The sequence below is a fragment of the Cavia porcellus genome, unplaced genomic scaffold, assembly GCF_034190915.1.
Source record: "Cavia porcellus strain 051 isolate PalLab524CR breed Dunkin Hartley unplaced genomic scaffold, mCavPor4.1 scaffold_19, whole genome shotgun sequence".
Lineage (NCBI taxonomy): Eukaryota > Metazoa > Chordata > Mammalia > Rodentia > Caviidae > Cavia > Cavia porcellus.
The window spans coordinates 19,738,156-19,759,931 of NW_026947502.1; the positions used below are offsets into that span (position 1 = coordinate 19,738,156).

Here is a 21,776-nt window from a genome sequence, read left to right on the forward strand (position 1 = left end):
ACAAAATAGGTAGAAACCTTGGAGACATAGGAGTAGGTAAAGAATTCATGAACAGGACTCAAACCGCACGGGAAATACTTCCCAGAATCAATAACTGGGACCACTTCTTATTAAAAAGTTTCTGCATGTCAAAAGAAATCTCCAGCATAGTGAAAAGAAAACCCACAAACTGGGAAAAGATTTTAGTGAACTCTCTCTCAGACAAGGGCCTCTTGTCTAAAACATATAAAGAATTAAAGAAACTCAGACCTCCGAAATTCAAAGATCCAATCCAAAAATGGGCATCTGAGATGAATATGCAATTCTCAGATGAAGAAATGCAAATGGCAAATAAATACATGAAAAAATGCTCATCATCATTGGTCATTAGAGAAATGCAAATTAAAACCACACTGAGATACCATCTCACTCCTGAAAGAATGGCCAGGATCAAGAAAACCGACAACAAATGCTGGAGAGGCTGTGGGGAAAAAGGAACTCTCCTGCACTGCTGGTGGGAGTGTAGACTGGTACAGCCTTTGTGGAGATCTGTCTGGAGATTTCTCAAAAAGTTGGGACTGGAAATCCCATTTATTCCAGCTATTCCACTTCTAGGCATATTCCCAGAAGAACTGAAAGCATCATACCACAGTGATATATGTGCACCTATGTTTATAGCAGCACAATTTGTAATCGCCAGATCTTGGAAACAACCCAAGTGCCCATCAACTGAGGAATGGATAAAAAAGTTGTGGTATTTCTATACAATGGAGTATTATTCAGCTATAAAGAAGGATCACATTGAGATATTTATCAATAAATGGGCGCAGCTTGAGACCATACTCATTAGTGAAATAAATCAATCTCGCATGTGTGAATACCGAATAGTTTCCCTAATGTAAATAATGATTCAAATATATAAAAATATGTGGTAATCATGATTCCCCATTAGGTGGCCTTGAAGCCTTATAAAGTTTTCACTCATTAATTAGAAAGGCTTTATTCTGGGCTTCTTGATATGAAAATATTTGAAGCTAGATTATATGAAGTTTTATCCAAATATTTCAAAGAAAAAGACACTATGGTAACTACTATTAAGTCAGGTTATAAGGTGGTGAAGTACTAGGTTGTTGAAACAGTCATGCTGTGACCTCTATTGTTATATTGTTATGTCCTGTTTTATCTCAATTTCCCCCTTATTGTTTCAAAAAAATTTATTTAGTCATTTCTTATGTTTGTCTTAATTAAAGAAAAAATTCAAAAAAATTAGGATATATAAATAGTAACTCTTTTCGATTTCCTATTAACTTGTTTTGAAGTCCTGTAGTACTCCCACGATCTTGTTTTGACTGACTAGACTCTGTTCCATTCTATATGATAGTATCAAGTTTAAAGACATAGGCAACTACTTTGAAGACAATAAGATTCACTAAGATACCCATTCTGGTTTGACTATTGTCTTCTTTGGAAGTCCTGTAATGTTTACAATGCCTAAGTTTTATTGGTCTTGTTCTCTACTGTTTTGTCCAACTTTATAATATCTAATAAGATAGACAATTCTTTTTAAGGAAACAAGGGACAATGTTGATAACCATTGTTGATAAACTTGTACTCTGTTCTACACCATGTGCTATGTCTATCCTTGGTATTGACTGACAGCTTTGTTTTGCCATATTTGACTGTATTCTCCCCCCCCCCAAAGAAAGTAATAAGCACTAAGGAGTAATAAAATCCAAGATGTGTAAATTTTGTTGTAAAAAAGAGAGGGAAAAAAAAAAAGAAAAAGAGCTCTAACGGATATAACAGCAAGTGTGTTTGGGGGTGTTAAATAGCTGACTTTATCAATGTTTTTGGAACATTGAACACAGCTGTTTGCAGTCTCCCTGTTTGAATGTCCACCTTGTGTTCTTTGATACTGTGATTTGAGGAACTATTTTCAAGAAGATAGTGTGTAATCTACTAGCAGGTAATTTCTTACTGTTATGTTTTTTTGTTTTGTTTTGTTTTGTTTTGTTTTGTAGTTCTGTATTGCGTGTACCCTTACGCTGCTTTGGTTTGTTTTGTGTTTTTCTCTTTTTCCTCTTAAATAAAAAAAAAAAAAAAAAGAAAAAAAAAGTTGTTTGGCCCATTACTATGGTTTTCAATTTGCATAAATGTTAATGGATTTTTTAAGTTCTTGTAAAGTTAACAAGTGAATCTGATGCTTGAACAATAAAAGAGGTTGAGGGAAAGGGAGAAAGGAACTGAAATGTGTTATGTACATGTGCCAATCCCCTACAGTGCATGTAATTGTTATACACTGTAAATGTAATAAAAAGCAATCATAATTAACATATTAAAAATAGTAAGCCATAGTGATTTTAAGGAATTAAAAAATCATCAAATGTTGTTCTGAGCTGCATTACTACTCCTTTTTTAGGGCCAGAAAATACTCAACTCTGATATAGTAACAGGAACTATATTTTATACAATCTTAGTTGGAGACACTTTAGTCCAAGAGAAAAAAAGAGACACAGACAAAGCAACTAGGAGAGCCATAGAAATCTTCAGAATTATTTTTCTATTCATGGCCTACATTGGTTTCTAATAATTAGATGGAATCATAATAGTGTCAACATTTCAATAACATCTTTACCCTGTTTCCTATAATGTTTATATTTGGTGTGTTTTTCTGAGGAAATATATATTGTGTCACTGAATGAAGGACTATCAAGCAAGTTAAATGTCTAAGGTATTAGATATTGTTGTGCTAGAAATACAGAAAAGACAAAAATAGTAGGAGTCAGCCTAAAATGGAAGTCTTAGGAGAAAATATGTGAATTCTGTGAGATTTCAAAATGTCTTACTAAAGTAAAAACTGACTTAGCAACATTGACTTCAAGAGTAAGAGTATCTCTTACAGTTTTAGGCATAAAAAATTGCATATAGAGATGTCTCTTAAGATTTTTAAGTTATATATACTCATATGCAATGTGTATATGATTTAAAATATGAAATAAGAAAAAAAAATCTTTGTCCCAAACCTGTTCACAATCTTGAGCTCTAAATGCAGGCAGACTTTGGAATTTCTATGTGTTTGGAATAAATAGTTCTATTATTCAAAAAGCTTACCTCTGCATCAAGCAAGTGACACCTTCAGTGCTATGGATAGTTGACATGTGAGTTGCAAAGTCTGCTTTTACAAATCCAATGATTTTCCCAGACTTCTTGTTTCTTCCTTTTGTTGAATAGTAGAGTAACTTCAGCATCATTGGATCTGCTTTCCAAGTTGTTGTGAAGGCACTGCAGCTGATGAATGGATGTCCATATCGGGTATGGAATCAGAATTCACTTTACATCCTCCAATTTCGTATTCCCTTCCTAAAAATGAAACACATAGTCATCTATCATTAATTGAGGGATTTATAGAGAAATACTAAAATGTATTCAGAAATATGTCTTTGTACAAACAAAGTATAGACAAAAGGGGCTTCATGGTTCAAAGAAAATAGGATAAAGCATTTTTAAAAGGAATTTTATTTAAAGAGAAAAAAGCAAAACAAAAACGAGTAGCAGTAATTCACAATTTCAAAAAAAAAACAAATGGTAAGTAATCACTAGATGATAGATTACATATTGTCATCTTAGAAGTCGCTGTTCCATTTACAAAATTCAGGCATACTAAGTGGACATTCAAACAGTGAGACTGCAAAAAGGTCTGTTCAATGATCCAACAAAAACATAGTAGTATGGTTATCTGTCTTACACACTTAAACATGCAACAATTATATCCTTGAGAGCACTTTCTTTTCCTCTCTTTTTTATAATAACAATTACACATTTTAGGTTTTATTACTCCTACAGTTCTTATTGCTTGCTTGAAGAGAATAAAATCAAATGTGACAAAACAAAATGGAGTCAGTTAAAACAAGAATAGACATAGTATATGATGAAAAAACAAAATACATGGTGATCAAAAATGGCTACTATAATGCCTCTTGCTATCTTCAAAAGAATTGCTCATATCATAAAGAAAGTAAGATTAAACATAACAAAACAAATCTTAAGGAATCAATTTTAAGAAGCACAGATTTCAAAGCAAGTCCACTGCAGATCTTCACTGTCTGTCTTCTTGTCTCGAGTTTTCTTCCAAGTAGTTGTTCCCATCTTCACACGCATTGAATACATATTGAACATTATAGAACTAATCTTTTTTTTTTAAATTTTATTTAAGGAGAAAAGAAAAAAAAAAGCAGAGAAAGGGTACAAGTTATACAGATTTGCAGAAAAAAAATGAACAGTAGGAAATTACTAATTAATGGATTACATATTGTCATCTTAGAAATAATTGTTCAAGTCACAAAATTAAAGCTTGTAAAGTGGACATTCCATCAATGATACTGCAAACAGTTCTGTTCAATGATCCAATAAAACTCTGTGATATCATTTTCTATCTTATACACTTAAATATACATGCAGTTATATAGTTTAGAGCACTTTCTTTTCCTCTCTTTTGTACAATGACTATTACACATTTTGGGTTTCATTGCTCTCACGGTTCTTATTACTTTTTTGGAAGAGAGTAAAACCAAATGTGACATAACAGAACAGAATCGGTCAAGTCAAAAGGGTGGACATAATAGATAATGTGAAAACATAATACAAGGTGATCAACAATATATAGAACTAATCTAATCATAACAGGATGATGAAGACTTTTTAGGTCTTCAAAACCTGACATTAGGGAACTCAATAGTGACTGCCATAATGTCCGTCATTCTCTTCATAGTAGCTGTCCATATATTTACATATGCTAAAATTGAACATAAGAGACTAGACTAGTATCATTCTGAACAGTGAATAATAGTTTTGGTAGATTTTGTATCATAATGCTACAGAATTAGCACTGGGTATCTTAGTGTCTCTTCTTCTTCAGAGTCTCTGTTAATTACATTGTGCATTATATACTCTGTTCCTGTAAACTGTTTAGAAATTCTCCCCATGTTGAATCTCTCATGTATTATCCTTTCTGTGTTATAGGGAAAAACAGATCATAACAAGACAAAAAAACAAATACTTAGAAAACATGGAAAGAAAAAGACATTATAACACCACAATATTAGGTGATCTATGATTGTTACTGTGCTTTCTCTTGTTATTTTCAACAGAGTTGTTCACATCATCAGACATATAATAACTGAACCTAGTATTACATAGCGATTTTAATAAAAACACAACTTTGGGAACATTGTTGGACTTCAAAAGCAGTTAATAATCAAACTGGAATGGGTATGTTATTACAACTTGTCATCTTCGGAGTGGTTGCCTCTACTCTTAGGCTGTCACCATCAAGCATACCAAATTAGAATAAAATCATCAAGGAAAAATAGCAGTTTAACAAATCAGTTTGAAATAAGATCAGTCATAGTAAGACAATGTAAGTAATACAGGGCTTCAGTTTAAGTTAATAGGAAATTAAGGAGAGTTACCATAGTATAGCCTGCTATTTTGGAGATAGCTATCTGTACCCTCAAATCTAGAATGAGTAAACTGACTGGAACAAAATAAAATCAAACTAAGCAGAGCGATAAGAGTAATGTGGCTTTTAAGTCCTGATACACTATTAACAACATCCTCTGCCTTCCTTTTTCAGTCAATTCCTCACCTGTCCCTTTTTTAGGATGCTTTGTGTATATTTGGTCCCACTAACTTCTTTAGTTTTTAGATTAGGGGGTCAACCCATTACCTATTTGAGTGGTGCTGAATCTTGTTACCCCTGAGCTTGATCTTGAGCTGTACTCCTTTACTTACTAAAACCACAAGGTTTTCCTTCCTTCTAGCGGTATAGTTCTACACTGCACAAAAGTGTCATAACTTTCCAATCTATCTGAAGCTGCAGGATGAGTTGTCCCTTATTTCTCTCTAGTTCCCTGTCACTTAGAGCTTCATTTTCTCATCTTCGACTTTCAGTTTATTAACCTTCTTTCAGGTTGAGTATATTTCCTATTCAGAGTATCTTGATGGATCCTGCCTCCTAAGCTACTCTGTGTTTCTTCTTCTTAGTGTATCTAGGCTATCTATGTTAAAAATTATAGCCCACCTACTTTGCCTCAATTCCGTTATTCTATTTTTCTGCTATTATTTGTCCATTTTTCTCCTTCATTCCACTGTCCTACCTGTTCATTGAGGCTTCTCTGCCACTGTTGCTGAAGTCCTGGTATTTTTTCCTCTCTCTCTCTCTCTCTCTCTCTCTCTCTCTCTCTCTCTCTCATATCCTTCATTATTTTCTGCTAGCCATGAACTCACACAGTTTCTCTTTGTCTTGGAAACATCTTGTTTCTTCATTAATTTTGAGAGAGAGATTTTCAAGGTACATCAATTTCGGTTGAAGGTTATTTTCTTTCAGGGCTTGAACTATTTCCACTGAGGCTCTTCTCGGTTTAATAGTTTGAGTTGATAAATCTGTCATTATTTTGATGATTTGTCCTTTGTAGGTGATCTGCTGCTTTTTTCTGGCCACTTTTAATATTCTGTTCTTGTGGTGGATTACTGGAATCTTGATTATTATATGTCTGAGTGTAGATCTGTTGTTTTTTTTTTTTTTTTTTTTTTAATAGTTGACTGGAGTTTTGTATGCCTCTTTTATCTGGATATCATTTCTTTGTCCTATGCCTGGGAAGTTTTCCTTAATTATTTCTGTGAATAATCTTTGTGATTCATTTGTGGTTACTCCTGCTTCTTCGCTTATGTTTTTTATTAAGTTATAGATCCTTCTGTCATCTTCTAGCCTTTGAATTGTTACTTCTTAGTTCCTTGTTATTTTTAATAAGTCTTTTCTTTCACAATCATACATTGTAAATCTCTCTTCAAGTTTCGAAAGGCTAAGTTTTGTTTCTGTCAAGGCATTTTGCCAGCTTTCAATGGAGCTTTTAGTTTCCTGGTAGTCTTTTTGGATCTGTTTCATGTATCTAGATTTTGTTTATATTCTTCACCAAAGGTTTCTCCTCCTTTTCTAGGCTCCTCCCTCCTTCCTTCTGTGTTTTTTTTATGAGGGGTTTAGCATTTTTTTAATCAACCTTTTTATTTCTTGCCTCACTTGGGTTAGAATTTCAGTTTTAAGTTCGTTTATGAAGTCATGAATGTATTTCTTTATGTCTGCTGATGTTGTGGCTAATTCTGCATTATTGCTAGACTGGTTCTCTTCCGTATTTACCTCCCCGGGCTTATTTTCCCAGTGTCAACGGCTAGAGGTTTTGTCTTATCTTTTGCTCTTGTCATGTTTCTGGTTTCTCTCAGACAGGTGTGTTTAGGAGGTCTCAGGCCCTCTCTGTATTCCTTACAGTTTTTCTAAAGCATGCTGGCTGGGGACTTGCTGCTCTCCCCAGTTTGCTGATATTTGAGGTGAGTGCAGCAATGCTGTGGGCTGGGCTGTCCCCTCTGAGCCAATCAATCTGCAAGTTCCTTCAGCAGGTTACACTGTGCTGTGGTGGACGTTGCAAGGTCGGAACCATTTCACCCCTGGCTATTGGTTCTGGACCAGTGGTGAGGTTCAGCCCAAGCTGCCCCCACCAGTCCTCTCTGAGCTAGCGGCAGTTGACTGACACCACCATAGCACCAGGCTCTGCCTATTCCAAGATGTCTTCCAGTCAGCCACCCATGCCTGGGGGGCCCAATTTCCAGGACTCACCAAGAACCAATAAAGCTCTCCACCTTGGCTCCACTCCATACTGCACTGTGTCCTCCTGCCAAGGGTCCCGGACTCACCAACTCCCGTTATTGGCAGCCGTGACTTCAGTGCGACCTTGGATCATCCAACCTTGGATCAGCGCTCCCAGCATAGTGCGGAACTGGTCTAGGTGAGCATGTCAGGCTTCTGCCCTCCACCTGTGATTTTCCTTCCTCTTCCTAATTTTATTTTTCCCTTTGGTTACCTCCTGGGTTAGTGAGAATCATTCTCCAATCATCTGGCCTTTTCCTAGTTATCAAATTCTAGCATCTACGCTGTTTTCTCAGAGAGGTTCTCTACCCAGCTTCTTAGCAAGCCTCCATTTTTTTCTCCTCAATAAAGCATTTTTTTAAAGAAAAGGCTGGAGAATATTACAGCATTTAATGCCAATCAGATACTGTGAATAAAGTCAAACAGCCTAGTATGCTAGGCACTTCTGATACCCTTGGAGTACTGAAATAAGGCCATTCCAAATGGATTTGTTTAGTAATTAAAAATGTAGATCAAGATTTGGGTTCCAGGAATCGAATTCACATGTACTCACAAGTTGTACTTGCCAGGCAGGCACTTTTGCTGCTGAGCTAAGTCCCCAGCCCTTACACACTGAATTTTGAAGATAGTGAAAACTAACTTTTAATTGATCATATATTGAAATAAAACATGTTTATAATAAGGTATATAAATCATATTATTAAAATTACTTTTACTTTTTTGTTTCTATTTTCTTAATGAAATTATTAAAATAAATTTAAATTATTTATTGATGTGAAAAGCAAAGGCCTCAGATCTACATAAATGACATTTGATTTTGTTGTAAAGGTGGGAAAATCATAAGGAATCTCACAAACTATTTCTTAGAGTGGACTTATTTATATTAGACTGTCATGATATAGAAGGCTTGTTTCATTCTGACATGGTAAAGATGTCTTTAAGATATTAAGCAGTTATACCTGATTTTCAAAAATAAATTAGCACATCAGTTAATGGGAAAATATTTTAGTTGTTTAAACAGAATTAAAATACAACAGATCTACAGAATGATAAGCATAGAATTTCAGATCTTATGGATTTTTTTGAAGTTGTATTATTTCTGTGCAGTACTGTGCATTTATACGCAAATTTAGGTCAGTACTCTGAATTTCAAAATTACTCTTTTTCCACCGAAATGTATAGCATGTCACACTCATAGAGAAAAGTGGGTAGAAATCATAAATTATTTCACATCAGTCCAAATTAGTAATATTTACCAAAAGAATTCACATCGGGACAGGTTTTGCTAGCATAAGATTTTTGTAATAAAACTTAAGAATAAGAGATTTTGCATTTTCAAATTGTAGCTAAGGAGCTGTGAAGCTGTATTAGGTCAATACTGTGGTTAATAGTTATTAGAGCTAAAATAGTTGTACTATATTCATGCATTGTTTCTTTTTTAATTGTGGAGTCCCAAGTAAGTCTTTATTGTTATTATTATTATTATTATTATTATTATCATTTTTATTATTTTGTCTTTTTGAGACAGGGTCTCACTATGCTGTTCAGGCTGGCCTTGAGGTCACTTGGTAGCCCAGACTGGTCTCGAACCCACAACAATCCTCCTGCCTTGGCCTCCCGATTGTTGCAATTACAACCCTAGCCACCAGACCTAATTTCATAAACTAAGATTATTTTTGTCATTAGTAGTGGAAAAAGAAATCTTATATGTTAAAATACTTAGCTACCAGATGATTGATTTGCTTATTTTATCACTTTTTCTATATCCAATAGTCCTGTTCTTCTAAGTCTTAAAACATTGTTGTCGTAAGTAAATAAATTTAAAAATTTACCAAATAGTGACCTAAACTTAAACACAGTCATTGGAGTTGGTAATTTTAAAGTTACAAATTTAACATACTATAAATTGTGATTTTTGTCCTTTATACCCATAAATAAGCCTCTTTGTTAATTTTCAAAACCTATTAGTAACTATTTCATTAGTATAACTGAAATATTAAATTTTCTTGCATTTTGTGTTAGACATTTAAATAATTTATGTTTTTCCATGTCTTCCTTTTCTTTAATCTCAATTCTGGCCTGACCAATTTTTGTCTAAACCACCCAGTCAGTCTCTGTCCAACCATCCTCCCTCCGTATTTTTCCTCCATTTTCCTGCTCTGGGCCAGCTGCCCACACTACTTTCAAGCTTGTGGTTCCCACTTACTGGCCTTTCATACTGTCCTAGAGCTTTTATTAGGTATCCAAGATCCTTGTTATCATTGAGTTCTCGATTATAAAATGGTAATCTGTCTTTCAGAATTTATGAAACTTGCCCAAAGTCAGAAACCTGTTACGATTCAGAATTGGGATCATAATTGGATTCAGAAGAAATATCATCTGGATTTTGTGTATTCTTAACATTACCTTTTTTAGGGGAATTTCCATTAGTAAATTAAACCATTAAATCACTTCTTATAACTTCCAAAGAATGCTCTAGATAATCTCAGCCTAGAAAACTTTATATCACTTTGCTACATATTTTACAGCTATGAAAACTCCACATTTTTCCTTTGTTTAACATCCCATTTGACTGCCTTTTACATTTATTTATTTATTTTGCTTTAGATTATCTTGGTAGGGTCTCTAATATATGCGTAATGTTAGAAATAGAGTCAGTATTAACTTAGAGGAAAAAGCATTGAGTCTTTCAGTACTAAGTATGATGTCAGCTCTTGATTTTCTGTAGATGACCTTTATCAGGCTGGGGAAGTTCCGTTCTACTCCTGCTTTGCTGTGAGTTTTTAACAAAATGGATCCTAGTGGACTTTCTCCAGGAGATTTTCTGTATTTAGTGAAATAATTGCATTTTGCTTTTTTTTTTTTTTTCAAAATTTCTTCATATGGTAAAATATATTATTTACAATGGTAAGCCAGCCTTGCATTCCTAAAATAAACCCCATATGGCAATGATGCATATTCCTGCTTATGTAATATTAGATTTTCTAAGTTTAAAATAGCACATTTATGTTTGTGAGACATACTGTTTTCCAGAATGCCTTTTAGAATAGTTGTTATTAGGATGGCTTCATAGAATGGTCAAGTAATCACTTCTCCAAAGCATTGCAGAAGAGTTTGGATGCAATTAACATTATTCTCCCTTAACTGTCTCATAGAAATCATCTGTACGACCATTTGACCTTAGCGTTGTCTTTGTGCAAAGCTTCTTAACAATTCAGATTTATATAGCAGATATTGTGCTACTCAGTTCATTCATTTCTCCTTAGGTTTTGTAGTTTGTGTCTTTGAAAGACTTTTCCTATTTATGTAAACATATCTTATCGGTATAAGCCTTATTGTGTCTAATTTTTCTGATATCTGTAATAATTTCATTGCTCTCATTCTATATATGATAATTTGAGGAATTTTGTCCATTTTCTTGTTGGTGTGAAGAAAAAGTTGACAATTTTGTTGATTTTTTCCAATAGTCAAATTTCTATTTCATTATTTTTCTTGTAGTTTCCTTTTTACATAAATAATTTCTATTCTTTTTTGTATTACTTCCTTACTTCTTTGTAGTTGGGATTTCATTCTTCTTATGTTTTTAGTGTTAAGGTCATTAATTTGACCTTTCTTCTTTCATAAAATAATCAAGTACAATACTTTTTTCGTTAACTATGGATTTCTCAACATTAATATAGTTGATACATGTATTTTAGTGTCATTGTAACCAGAGAAATAACTTTGTATGATTTAAAGTTTTATAAATTTATTGAGTCTGGATTTGTGGCCCAAAGTATATGATATATTAGTAAATATTTGACAGGCACTTAAGAAAAACTGTGTGTTCCAGTCTCTAAAAGAAAAAAAAAAGAGTATTTTATAATATCAAATAGAAAAATTTGATTGATTGTGTTTTATAAATTTAGAGTTTTGTTGATTTTTTGGTATATCTTTTATATAAATTATTGTCACGATTATTGACATTTTTATGGTAACTCTTTGTGATTTAGTTTCTGTTCTGTATATTTTGAAGCACTGTTATTAGGATGATTCAGGAGTGTTACAACTTCTTGAAAAATCAAACCTTTTATCATTTTTTACAAAGAATTTTTGTCCCTCGTAACTACTTGGTTATGACATTAACATGGCAATTTCTGATTTTCTTGTTTAGCACTGACATGACCTTTCTGTTCTTTTTGTGTGTATATATGTGTGTATTTTAGGGTTAAAAATACATTGCTTAGATTTTTACCCAATCTGGTAACCTGTACTATTTTGACCAAGGTCATTTAGATAATTTACTTTCAATGTAATTATTTGTATTCTTAAATTTAATTGTGTTATGATATCTATGTTCTGGTAGTTCCATCTGTGCTTCATTCCTCCTTTTGATTTTAAACCTATTGTAGACTCAAATTTTCATGATTCTAATTTACCCATCTTTTTGTTACTTTTCTGTGGCTCTGCTGTCCTCCTATAGTGTAGTAACTACAGGAACATGTAAAGAGTGCCTGGTCTCAGTTCTTTCATTCAACATTTTACAGGAGTTACAAGATAAACAATAAGGCATGAAATAAAATATAAAGCTCTTAAAGAAGAAACAAAATTGTGAATACTAAATCGAATAAGCAGATAATTTATTTGAATCAGCATTGCAGAATTTAAAATCACTATTCACTAATGTTTTTTCAAAACCACTATTTTATATTTAAATTGAAGGTATAAGCATTTTTGATGGAAGCATTTAACAGCAGGGCTGGTTGTTTCTAATAGGTTTTCCTATCTTGTTCAATTCTGGTTTTAATCCGAGAATTTTAGTTTCCCTACATTCATTTCTTTAACTTTTACTTTATTTTTTAAGACACAGTCTCCCTATACAGTTGTGGCTCATTTTGTAGACCAGGCTGGTCTTGAACTTGCAATGATGCTCCTGCTTCAAGCTCCTGAGTGCTGGGATTACAGACATGTACCACCATCCCTGGCTTTCTACATGTAATTAGACCCTAAGAATTAACTCTCTAGTTCACCTAAGTATACCTTTCTCCTCACCAACGAATCTTGTCATAGATTAATCTGAATGGTAGAAAAGTAATTTATCCAGGATTTTAGTTGTTTACAATGAAGAGATTTGTCCATTTTCATCAGCCATATTGCCAGGAACGTTTAACCCAACCATTTTCCAGGTATATAATTTAGTTTGTACAATTCCACAGTGATGCAGTGAAGTTGACAAGAAAGATTTCAATAAATTTATCTCAAAAGTGAATATTATTATGAATGAAATAAATTACTACTGTCTCTTAGCTTATAGAAAAAAAAGAGGTAAGTTAAATCTGATTTCTGTCTCTTTGTCTGTTGCTATGAGATGAAAGACCTTGAATTAAAATCAAAAGTCAAATATCTGAATGCAAAATACAACATACATCTGGAATTAAGAGTAGCTTTGCCTTGTTATTGTGTAATGAATATAAAGACAATTCAGGAGATTTTCAAGCATAAGGAAAGTAAATGTTACCTGGTTATAGGGGACCGATTATGTACTCTATGGTTTCTTTTAGTAATTTATAAACCAGTAACATTAACTTATTGCTACAAATTTTTAATTATGGAGAATTATTGACTGTGATCAAGAAAAATTATCGCATTTGAACAACAAACCGATATGAAGACAGATTTCTTTGTTTTGTGATGTTTCTGCTTTAATATAACAACAGGATTTGAATTTATTCCCATAAAATTTTATAATGTTAAGATTTCCACTATCTTTCCTGCCTGCTGAATGTTTTCCGACTCTTGGTTCTGTCAACTGTCATGTTAACTTCCCCTTCTGTCCAGGGCCACCTGAAAATATGATAAGCACACCTTCTTTATCGCTCTCCGGCAAGCAGATAAAAATGTTTCACAGGAAAGGTCAAATACTGGTTCTGTCTTTTTATTTTTATTTTTTAAATCAGGAACAAAACTGGAACCAGCGACCACTAATACATCACAAATTTATGTTCGAAGCACTCTGTGCTTCTATCACTGCCCATGTGCAAATTAACAATCAGTATTACGCATTCACAGCCATATGTTAATATTCAGGGTGGAATAAGGACAAAACATGAAATGAAAAGCAAATTTATTTGCTTGGTCAGTTTTAAGGCAAAACTGATGACTGTGCATTCTGTTGTATCCAATTTTGATCATATTAAGATACAAAAGCAGATGGTAAAATGTTGACACGTGGTTTGTGTCAACTGATTTAATGCAGTAAACCTATGTCCTTTCCAGTTGGCTGGTGTTCCAATAGTGTAGTTCTGGGTTCTAATTTATCACCCAATCTTACAAATTGTCTTTTTAGCCCAGTCCAGCCTGAAATCATTTCTGCCCATTTAAGATTAGTATCATGTGAGCCCCTGCTTGGTGGAGTGTGCTGCATGAATGATGTTATTCAAGGTTCATGTCACTAAAAATTTTTGTTGATTATATCAGGCATAAGAGAAAGCTAATAACTCAGGAAAAATGCATATCGCTGAAAAAGCTTAATACAGATTTATATGGGAAAATATTTGTTTTTCTACAAAGAACTGGGACTGAAGGAGATTTTCCTTAGTGCCTTCCTACTCAATCATTATTTTTCATATTCTCTTTATTTTTGTCTTTGCTTATTGTGATAGTTGAAAACTACATGACATACCCACCTGGATGATGGGGCATGTTGTGTCTTTAAAATGAGGCTATCAAATTGCGCCTCCAAGTTACATTTTACCTAAAATCTCAGGATTATTGTACAGGTACATGGCTGCTTTGCTTTTGAGGTATGTTTCTTTGATTTGATCTGTTTTACTGATATATTTCAGTTCCTTTATTAGGGTTAATTTATGTTATTTTTCATTTTTAATGTCAGAATGGAGAGTGTCACAGTTCAGGACTGTGGCATGGCATGCAGGATGAGAGTTTGCTTGGAGTCAGCATCCTAGTCACACTCCAAGAGTGCCCAGAGGAACTGCCCTTAACTGAGAGCCTGCACTGCAGTGTGTCTCATAAAGACGTCCCCAAACTGGAACTTCTGTGACCTTTATTGATAGAACCAAGAAGCAAGGATAAGGAACCAAAGATTGACACCTGTGAAGGAATTTATGTAGGAGAGAGAACAAAGGAAAGAAAGGGTGATTAGTTACAGGATTGACTTTGCCACCAAACTAAGTGATAAATCAAAGTTTGGAAGCACAGGGCCAAGCATTCATTTCTCAAGGCAGTGCGTTTTGATCCTACTTTGATGAAAGCACTGTAGGCTTTTATCTCTAACCAGGCATTTTTGGGAGATTTTGGTCTTGTGTTTCCAGAGTCCCTTATCTCCGCTTATTCATCTCATATGTACCTGTGGCCAACACCCCCCACAGGAAAGCATCCTGATGTTAAAGTATAAAAACCAGGACCCAATTAACTACTGAGTTAGGTTGAGTATAAGAAGACTAACATCCTTCTTGTGATTTGTTTCTATTGTGTTTGTTATACCCTTTTCTAAATGGTTTTATTAATTTTCTCAATTATTTTGTTCGGCTCAATACAAGATTCTCCTTTTCAACCTTAAGAATCAAGATTTGTAGATTTTATTCTTGGTTCCAAATGCAACTGGGAATTGATTTTTAAAAAGAGCTAGTCGATTCATTTGAAACTGAGCCAATCAATTCATTTTAATATGGAAAACTACACAAATTAGTGTCATCATGGTGCAGAATCCATGCTAATTTTCTCTGTATTACTGCCAGTTTAGTATTTGTGCTGTTGAAGCAGAAACATAACTTGTATCTTCATGTTATATCACCATTTAGTATTAGTAAACTATGCCTAAAATTATATGCATACACTTTAAGACATAACTCTTTATTCTTACTGTTCATTATTAGCTATGTGAATCTGCAAAATCATTACATTTATAATTTATAGTATTCAAATTGTTAATTTCAAAATATTTATAGTTATATTTGTTATTGTTTTTCATTCCTAGACAATAAGAAGACCATAATTGGCAGAGTCATGTTCCATTACAAATAAAAGCAAAGATAACAGATACAGGGGCCAGGAAAAGCTCACTGGCATAGCTCCTGTCTGGGAACCAGAAAGTCATGGGTTCAATCCCAGGTGCAAAAAAAAAAAAAAAAAAAAAAAAAAAAAAAAAAAAAAAAAAAAAAAACCAGATACAGTAGATGAAATCAAATTTATAATCTTTGTTTTTAAAAATACTTCTCAAAGTATAAATTACCACCCTCCCTTGTTTGAACTATACGTATTTCTGATACATACACATATGCACAAGTAAGTACAGAAAAACACAGAGAGACACCTGAGAGGCGATTTAGAGATACACATTCCTCTCTCATTCAATCAAACAGAAATCTCGTGCCTAAATCACACTCATGGCATTTTGTATCTTTTTCTTCCTTTTAAAAATATTGATAATAGCTTCAAAACTAAAAAAAAAAAAAAAAAAAAAAAAAAAAAAAAAAAAAAAACAACTTAAATAAGTCTGTCTCTGAACAGAAATATTTTCGGGCAGCATCAGGACAGTGACAGTTTGACTGCCTCACACAAGAATCTTTTCACAACTTAACTTGACCTTGCATGTGATTGCTTTTCTAGCTACAAGAGCTGTTCTTAAATAGGTAATGCCTACCGGGTTGTCAGATGGGTAGCAGACCTGAAATACACAAAACTAGAATGAGTTTACAGTCAGGGGCACCGAGTTTGTGCAGACGAAATCCAGTCCTATTGTGAGACAGTGGTAACTGGAAAGGACTGTTAGCTGTAAAAAAAAGTCCCCCGGGTTGTGCTCAGCTCCACCTAATTCAGCTGGCAAATGCAGGTTCCGCTTCTTTGCTTGAGGTGAAATTCATATGAACTATAAATGCTTGAGCAGGAAGATTTCCCTGGCTTTGCCTGGCAAGAGCAGACCTAGTGAGAGAAAGGCCTTAGGCTAGAAGCATCCTGCTGACCAACTGTCGCTCCAAACTGAGGAGAGAAACAGGGCATCATTACGTGTTTGGAGAACTTAGGCTTCGTGGTATTTAATTCTTTTCAAGTAATTTCCAAATGTATGGGTTCTTGTCTATTTGATTCCAAAGGGAGGAAAGTTTTCCAATGGGTAAGTAAGAATGTCCTATTTCTGGCTTCCATTCAAAAAGCGCTTGTGGTGTCTTAAATAATGTTGAAATTGGTGTGATTATTTGCAACGCCAGGATCACAGGGATTAGTACTTTTGTAATGTAATGTTGTAATGTGAATGAGAAGGAAACTGGGATAAAAATTAAAGATAGATGTGAGAGAGCTAGGGACTTGGATCCAGGTAAGTGGTACTAGAGAGATTCATATAGTTTCCCAAAGACCGAACCAGCTCGTGAAACTGACTGCAGAAGTTAGGAAAGATTGCAATATCAGAAAGATAGACAATTTTCTTGACAGTCATGTAAGAAGACATCAGCAAATGCTAGTTTAACCTTTTCTTGGTAAATTGGGAGTAAGGTATAATGGAAGCTAGATATCAAACAAAAGAAAGAAAGGATTCGATTAAATATGGTGAGGAAGAGGACAGGCAGGTTGGAATGGATTCCTTCCTCCAAGGAGTTGTTATTAAGCCACTTCTTTTTGCTCTAGGCAGAATTCAAAGAGTGAAGGAGAGTATAATATACAGAATTGGACACAACTGATAGAATCTCCAGTCTAATGAAAAATAATCATATTCACGAATACAAAATTGCTATTTTTTAAAAGACAAGTGAAATTATACTACATTAAAAATAGGAAGAACGTGGGCTAGTAATGTAGCTCACTGATAGTACACTGGCCTGGTATGTGCAAAGTCCTGAGTTCAGTCCCTGGCATTGTGAAAGAGAGAGAGAGACAGACAGACAGACAGACAGACAGACAGACAGACAGACAAAGAGCTAAGACAGAGATTATGCAAGATATACAGAGAATGGTTCCTTGAAGAGTGAATTTTGGTGAGATGGAGAAAAATTTAAGAGAGTACAGAGAGACAGAAAAATTGATTCTGAGAAGAGAAATTGCTGACCAAGGGCTGACTGTGGTTTATCAGTTCTGAAAGACTGAGAACGCTCATTGACTAGAGCTAAGAAATGACAGTAAGTATTAGAAGGATTAGGGGATTCAGAGATGGACTGCTCAAGGTCTTGGAAGGCTTGTAACAAAGACTTCCCTGCATCCTAAGAGACATGCAGGCTGAACTTGATGGGGAACTGGGTGTCAGAAAAAGCAGGCATAGGCCTGCTGGTAAGATGTCTTTTTTGGGAGTGGAGAAAAATGAGGATGGATTGATCCAGAGTGTTATTGGAAGAAATCAAAAGAATGAAAAAGTATGAGACTCTCTGGGGAGAAAAATTCAACATGGAAAGAAATGCAACTGAGTCATATAATCTCTCTACTGCCACTACTAAATAGCAACATTTTTCAGGACCTGTACATAGCTAGCACCAGTACACTGTGAAAACAAATGTGGAAGAGTCACTTTCTGGCTCAAGTTTCGAACTTCACTGGCTCCAACAATGAGAAAATTAACCCTAGTGTGAAGTCTGCTGATGCCAGGAGGTCACTGAGAAAGTCCCAGAGGAGAGAAAAGTGTCTGGGCGGAGGAGGTGCGAAAGCTTCAACAGAAAATCGTGTCACTACTTTTCCTGTTTTTTCTTTTTCCTGGAGTGCATATAAATAATGCTGTTACCCCAGTACCATCTGACTTTGTAAATGGAAATGTCTGATGAAAACAGATAGAGTATATGGTGGTGAATGATACAAAAGATCGTAACGTTATAGAACTCTTCTACTCAATTTGTTTGGTGTTATTGAGAAAGTTATTAGAAATGTGGAATCTTAGGCCCAAATTCAAGTTTACTGTGCCCACATCTTTGTGTTACTATCCCTCCCTGGGATTTGCATGTGTACTTAAGTTTGAGAATATTTATCAAATTTTGACTAAAATGTCAAAGAACCATCTCAGAGGTGGGGAAGGAGCACAGTGCCTATGCACATGATTTAACAAATTGTAATTCTTTTGTTGCTCAGACTTCTGTAATAGGCACATGTAATAAAAGTATGATGTGGGGTGTATTTGTAAGTATGCAGCTATCATCAGAACTGTTTAGTCCTTTGTTTAATGCTATTTAAAAGTGAAATAAAAGTAAAGAGAGCCCAACTTTTAAAGTGACAATAGATGAAAGTAAAATTGATAGCAGTGACAAATGAGGGAAAAAATATGTCAGAGCTCATACTTAATAAAAAGAAAACTCTATCTGAAAAGCTGAGAAAGTGCTGCTAACCATAATCTTAAGACAGAAGATCAAAGAGCTTTTTTCAAGTTCTGTGTCTCTGGAGGTTCTTAGAATTTTTTTTTTTTTTCTTGCTTTTGCCTTCAAAAACAAACGGCCTACTGATTGATTTATTTACTGCTGAATAGCAAACCACACTGAAATTAATGGCATAAAATAATAATTTATGATTTCTCTGCAATTTTACAAGTTGAACGGATTCCTCTGAATAAGTTTACCTCTGTGGTTTGTAGTCAAGTAGGATCTGTGTCGGGAACATTAGAGGGCTTGACTGGAACCTGTCTGAGGTGGCTCAATGAGGGAACGGTGGCAGTTTGGGGATGGTAGCTGGTGGTGTGTGGAATGAAATTATGCCACAGATTTCTCCAAATCTGTGACTTCTGGTGGCACAGAGGGAAGAAAAGAGGAGAAGAGGGGTGAGAAAGTATGAGAAGGGATTGCATGGTTAGAAAGAAAAGTGGAGATGAAGGAACTGGCCGGAGAAAGAGAGAGAGAGAGGAGAGAGGCAGAAGACAATATTAGCAAAGAACCCCGGGTAAACTTAAGCAGAATTTCCACAGGTAGAACAGAATACATAATCAGTTCAAATTAGAAGCTGTTTTCACCCCTCCCTAAATATAGATTTCATTTGCATCGTCATCTCATCTGCTAAATGTCATTTTTAAAATGTGAAATTTTAAATGTCAGCTTAACAAGGAAGCTTGACTAGTCTGTTATTCTGACTTTGCCACTCTATTATTAAGGACATTTTAGCAACTGATTACTGATATTCCTAATTAAGCCTTGGTATGTGTAAATTAACTGAAGGACACATAACATTTTAAAAAATGTAGTATGGGACTTGCTAGTCAGTTTGGTTGCAGATCCCTTTTCAGACCAGGGTACTTTTTAAAAGATTTACACACAAACTATAATTGCAATATAGTTGCCAAAACTTTGTCTGAGTCATAAATTTCATCTTCCTATAGATCCTGCTTATGAATTCACAGAAATTCTACTTCAGATTTTTTAAAAATGGAAAAAAAAATAAACCAACTGGAAAACCTCTAACATTTTTTTTTCTTGGGACTGGGGATCAAACATGACCTTGCCCTTGCCAGGGAGACACTTGTGCCGCTGAGCTAAATCCCCAGGCCCAGAGCTAAACTTCCCAGCCCATATTTTTAACTGGGCAATTTTGTAATCCCAGTGTTTCTTCTACTTTTGACAAAAGAAATCATAACAGGCTTTCTCTTCAACTCAAGCCCCTTAGATGCTCTCTGAAAGGAACTCAATGAACTGCTATCCTCGTTTTCACAGTCAAATTATCTGTTTTGCAAAAAATCTGACTCTAATATCAAATCATATGTACATTAATCTGGCCCTCTGTTTTCTAATGAGACACAAACTCACTGCAAAATCTTTATTAAGAAATAATAAATGGACTGACTCTGCATGATCCTATCACCTAATTAATCAAATGGTGACAATTTTGAAATCCCTGTGCTGTGATTTTTATTGAAAAAAGAAACCCTATTTTGCACATTTGCAAAAGAACACAAGGGAGGATCTAAAGTTAGCAGTTAGCAACCTTTGATGAAACAAACAAGAGATTAGATGAATCAATACTGCCAGAAAAAAAAAAAAAAAAATTTCCCCAAATAGTCCAGGCAATTTGGAAATGCAAGGAAGTAGATCTGTATTGGAGGAAATGGTCTGTTTATAGCGACATCTAGTGGTGATCGTTTTCACGCTTGCCAGTTCCTAAATGAATTCCCCACGAAGGTATCAAAAGCAGAAAAGCCATTTTTTAAATTACTTTTTTCATCAATACAAGCATGTAACTGATATAATATGCAACTGGAGCAACCAAAATAAGTGTTTTATAAGGCTACATGAATTAGTATCAAGTGAGAATTCGAAGAGCCTGTTTGAAAGTGATTGAGTACACTGGTGTTGTTCTGTCGAGAAGGATCATAATGTCTTTCCTCAAGCAGAAATAGAGCATGATGTTGAAACATGTGACTATGAATTGTTTCATGTTTTCGAATGAATTAAATGAACCAATCATAACACTCATGCAAGAGATATCTATGAAGAATGAAGGAGCTCATGGCAGCTTTATCTTAAAGAAAGATAACTGAAATAACTACATTCTTAAAGGTCTATCTTGCTGAATACTGAAATATCTGGTTTTTTTTTTTTTTTTTTTTTGACTGGAAAATCTGGATTCACTGCTCTAGAAATAGATGTTCTCCTATACTTTTTTTGGAGGGGGATGGTTATTCTAATTAGGATTCATTTTTGTTTAAATATTTTTACATGGTTATATTTAAGAGTAAATTTTTAAAATAAATTTGAAGCCTTTGGAATACTAAGCAACAGTTTTTGAAAGTTTAGGCTTACTGCAACCAAGGGGGTTATAAAATTATTAAATACTCATAGCTGCTTAAGAAAAGAAATTTTGTCAAGCAAACACTTGTTTCAGAGTATGGCTTTGCTCTGAACCAGTTTTGACAGTTATCCTTGGAGTATCCACAGAAAAATCTTGTCTCATTGCCCCTCTTACATTTTTTGATCACTTTAGCACCTATGTCATTCATTATGGGTAAATGCCTTCACTCAACATTTTATTCAACTAATATTTATGGGCATCCCTGGGCCATACACTATGAATGAGTTGGAAGCAGTTACAAAATCATGAAAACCCATGTTCGACTTTTTAACCAAAAAGTGATCTTAGCTAATGTTAAACAATGTCTGTCTCCATCAAAATCCCTAAAACTACTGTTTTGCACTTGGCTTCAATGTTATATGGC

General features: G+C 34.5%; 1 long non-coding RNA gene and 1 pseudogene across 1 annotated transcript in view; one reads left to right on the forward strand and one right to left on the reverse strand.

The window, feature by feature from the left end:
* LOC134471711 (uncharacterized) overlaps window positions 1-21,776 on the forward strand; it is a 1,254,606-nt gene that overhangs the window by 432,359 nt on the left and 800,471 nt on the right. The gene's annotated exons all lie outside the window — the stretch shown is intronic.
* Window positions 15,336-15,436, reverse strand: LOC111757846 (U6 spliceosomal RNA; annotated as a pseudogene).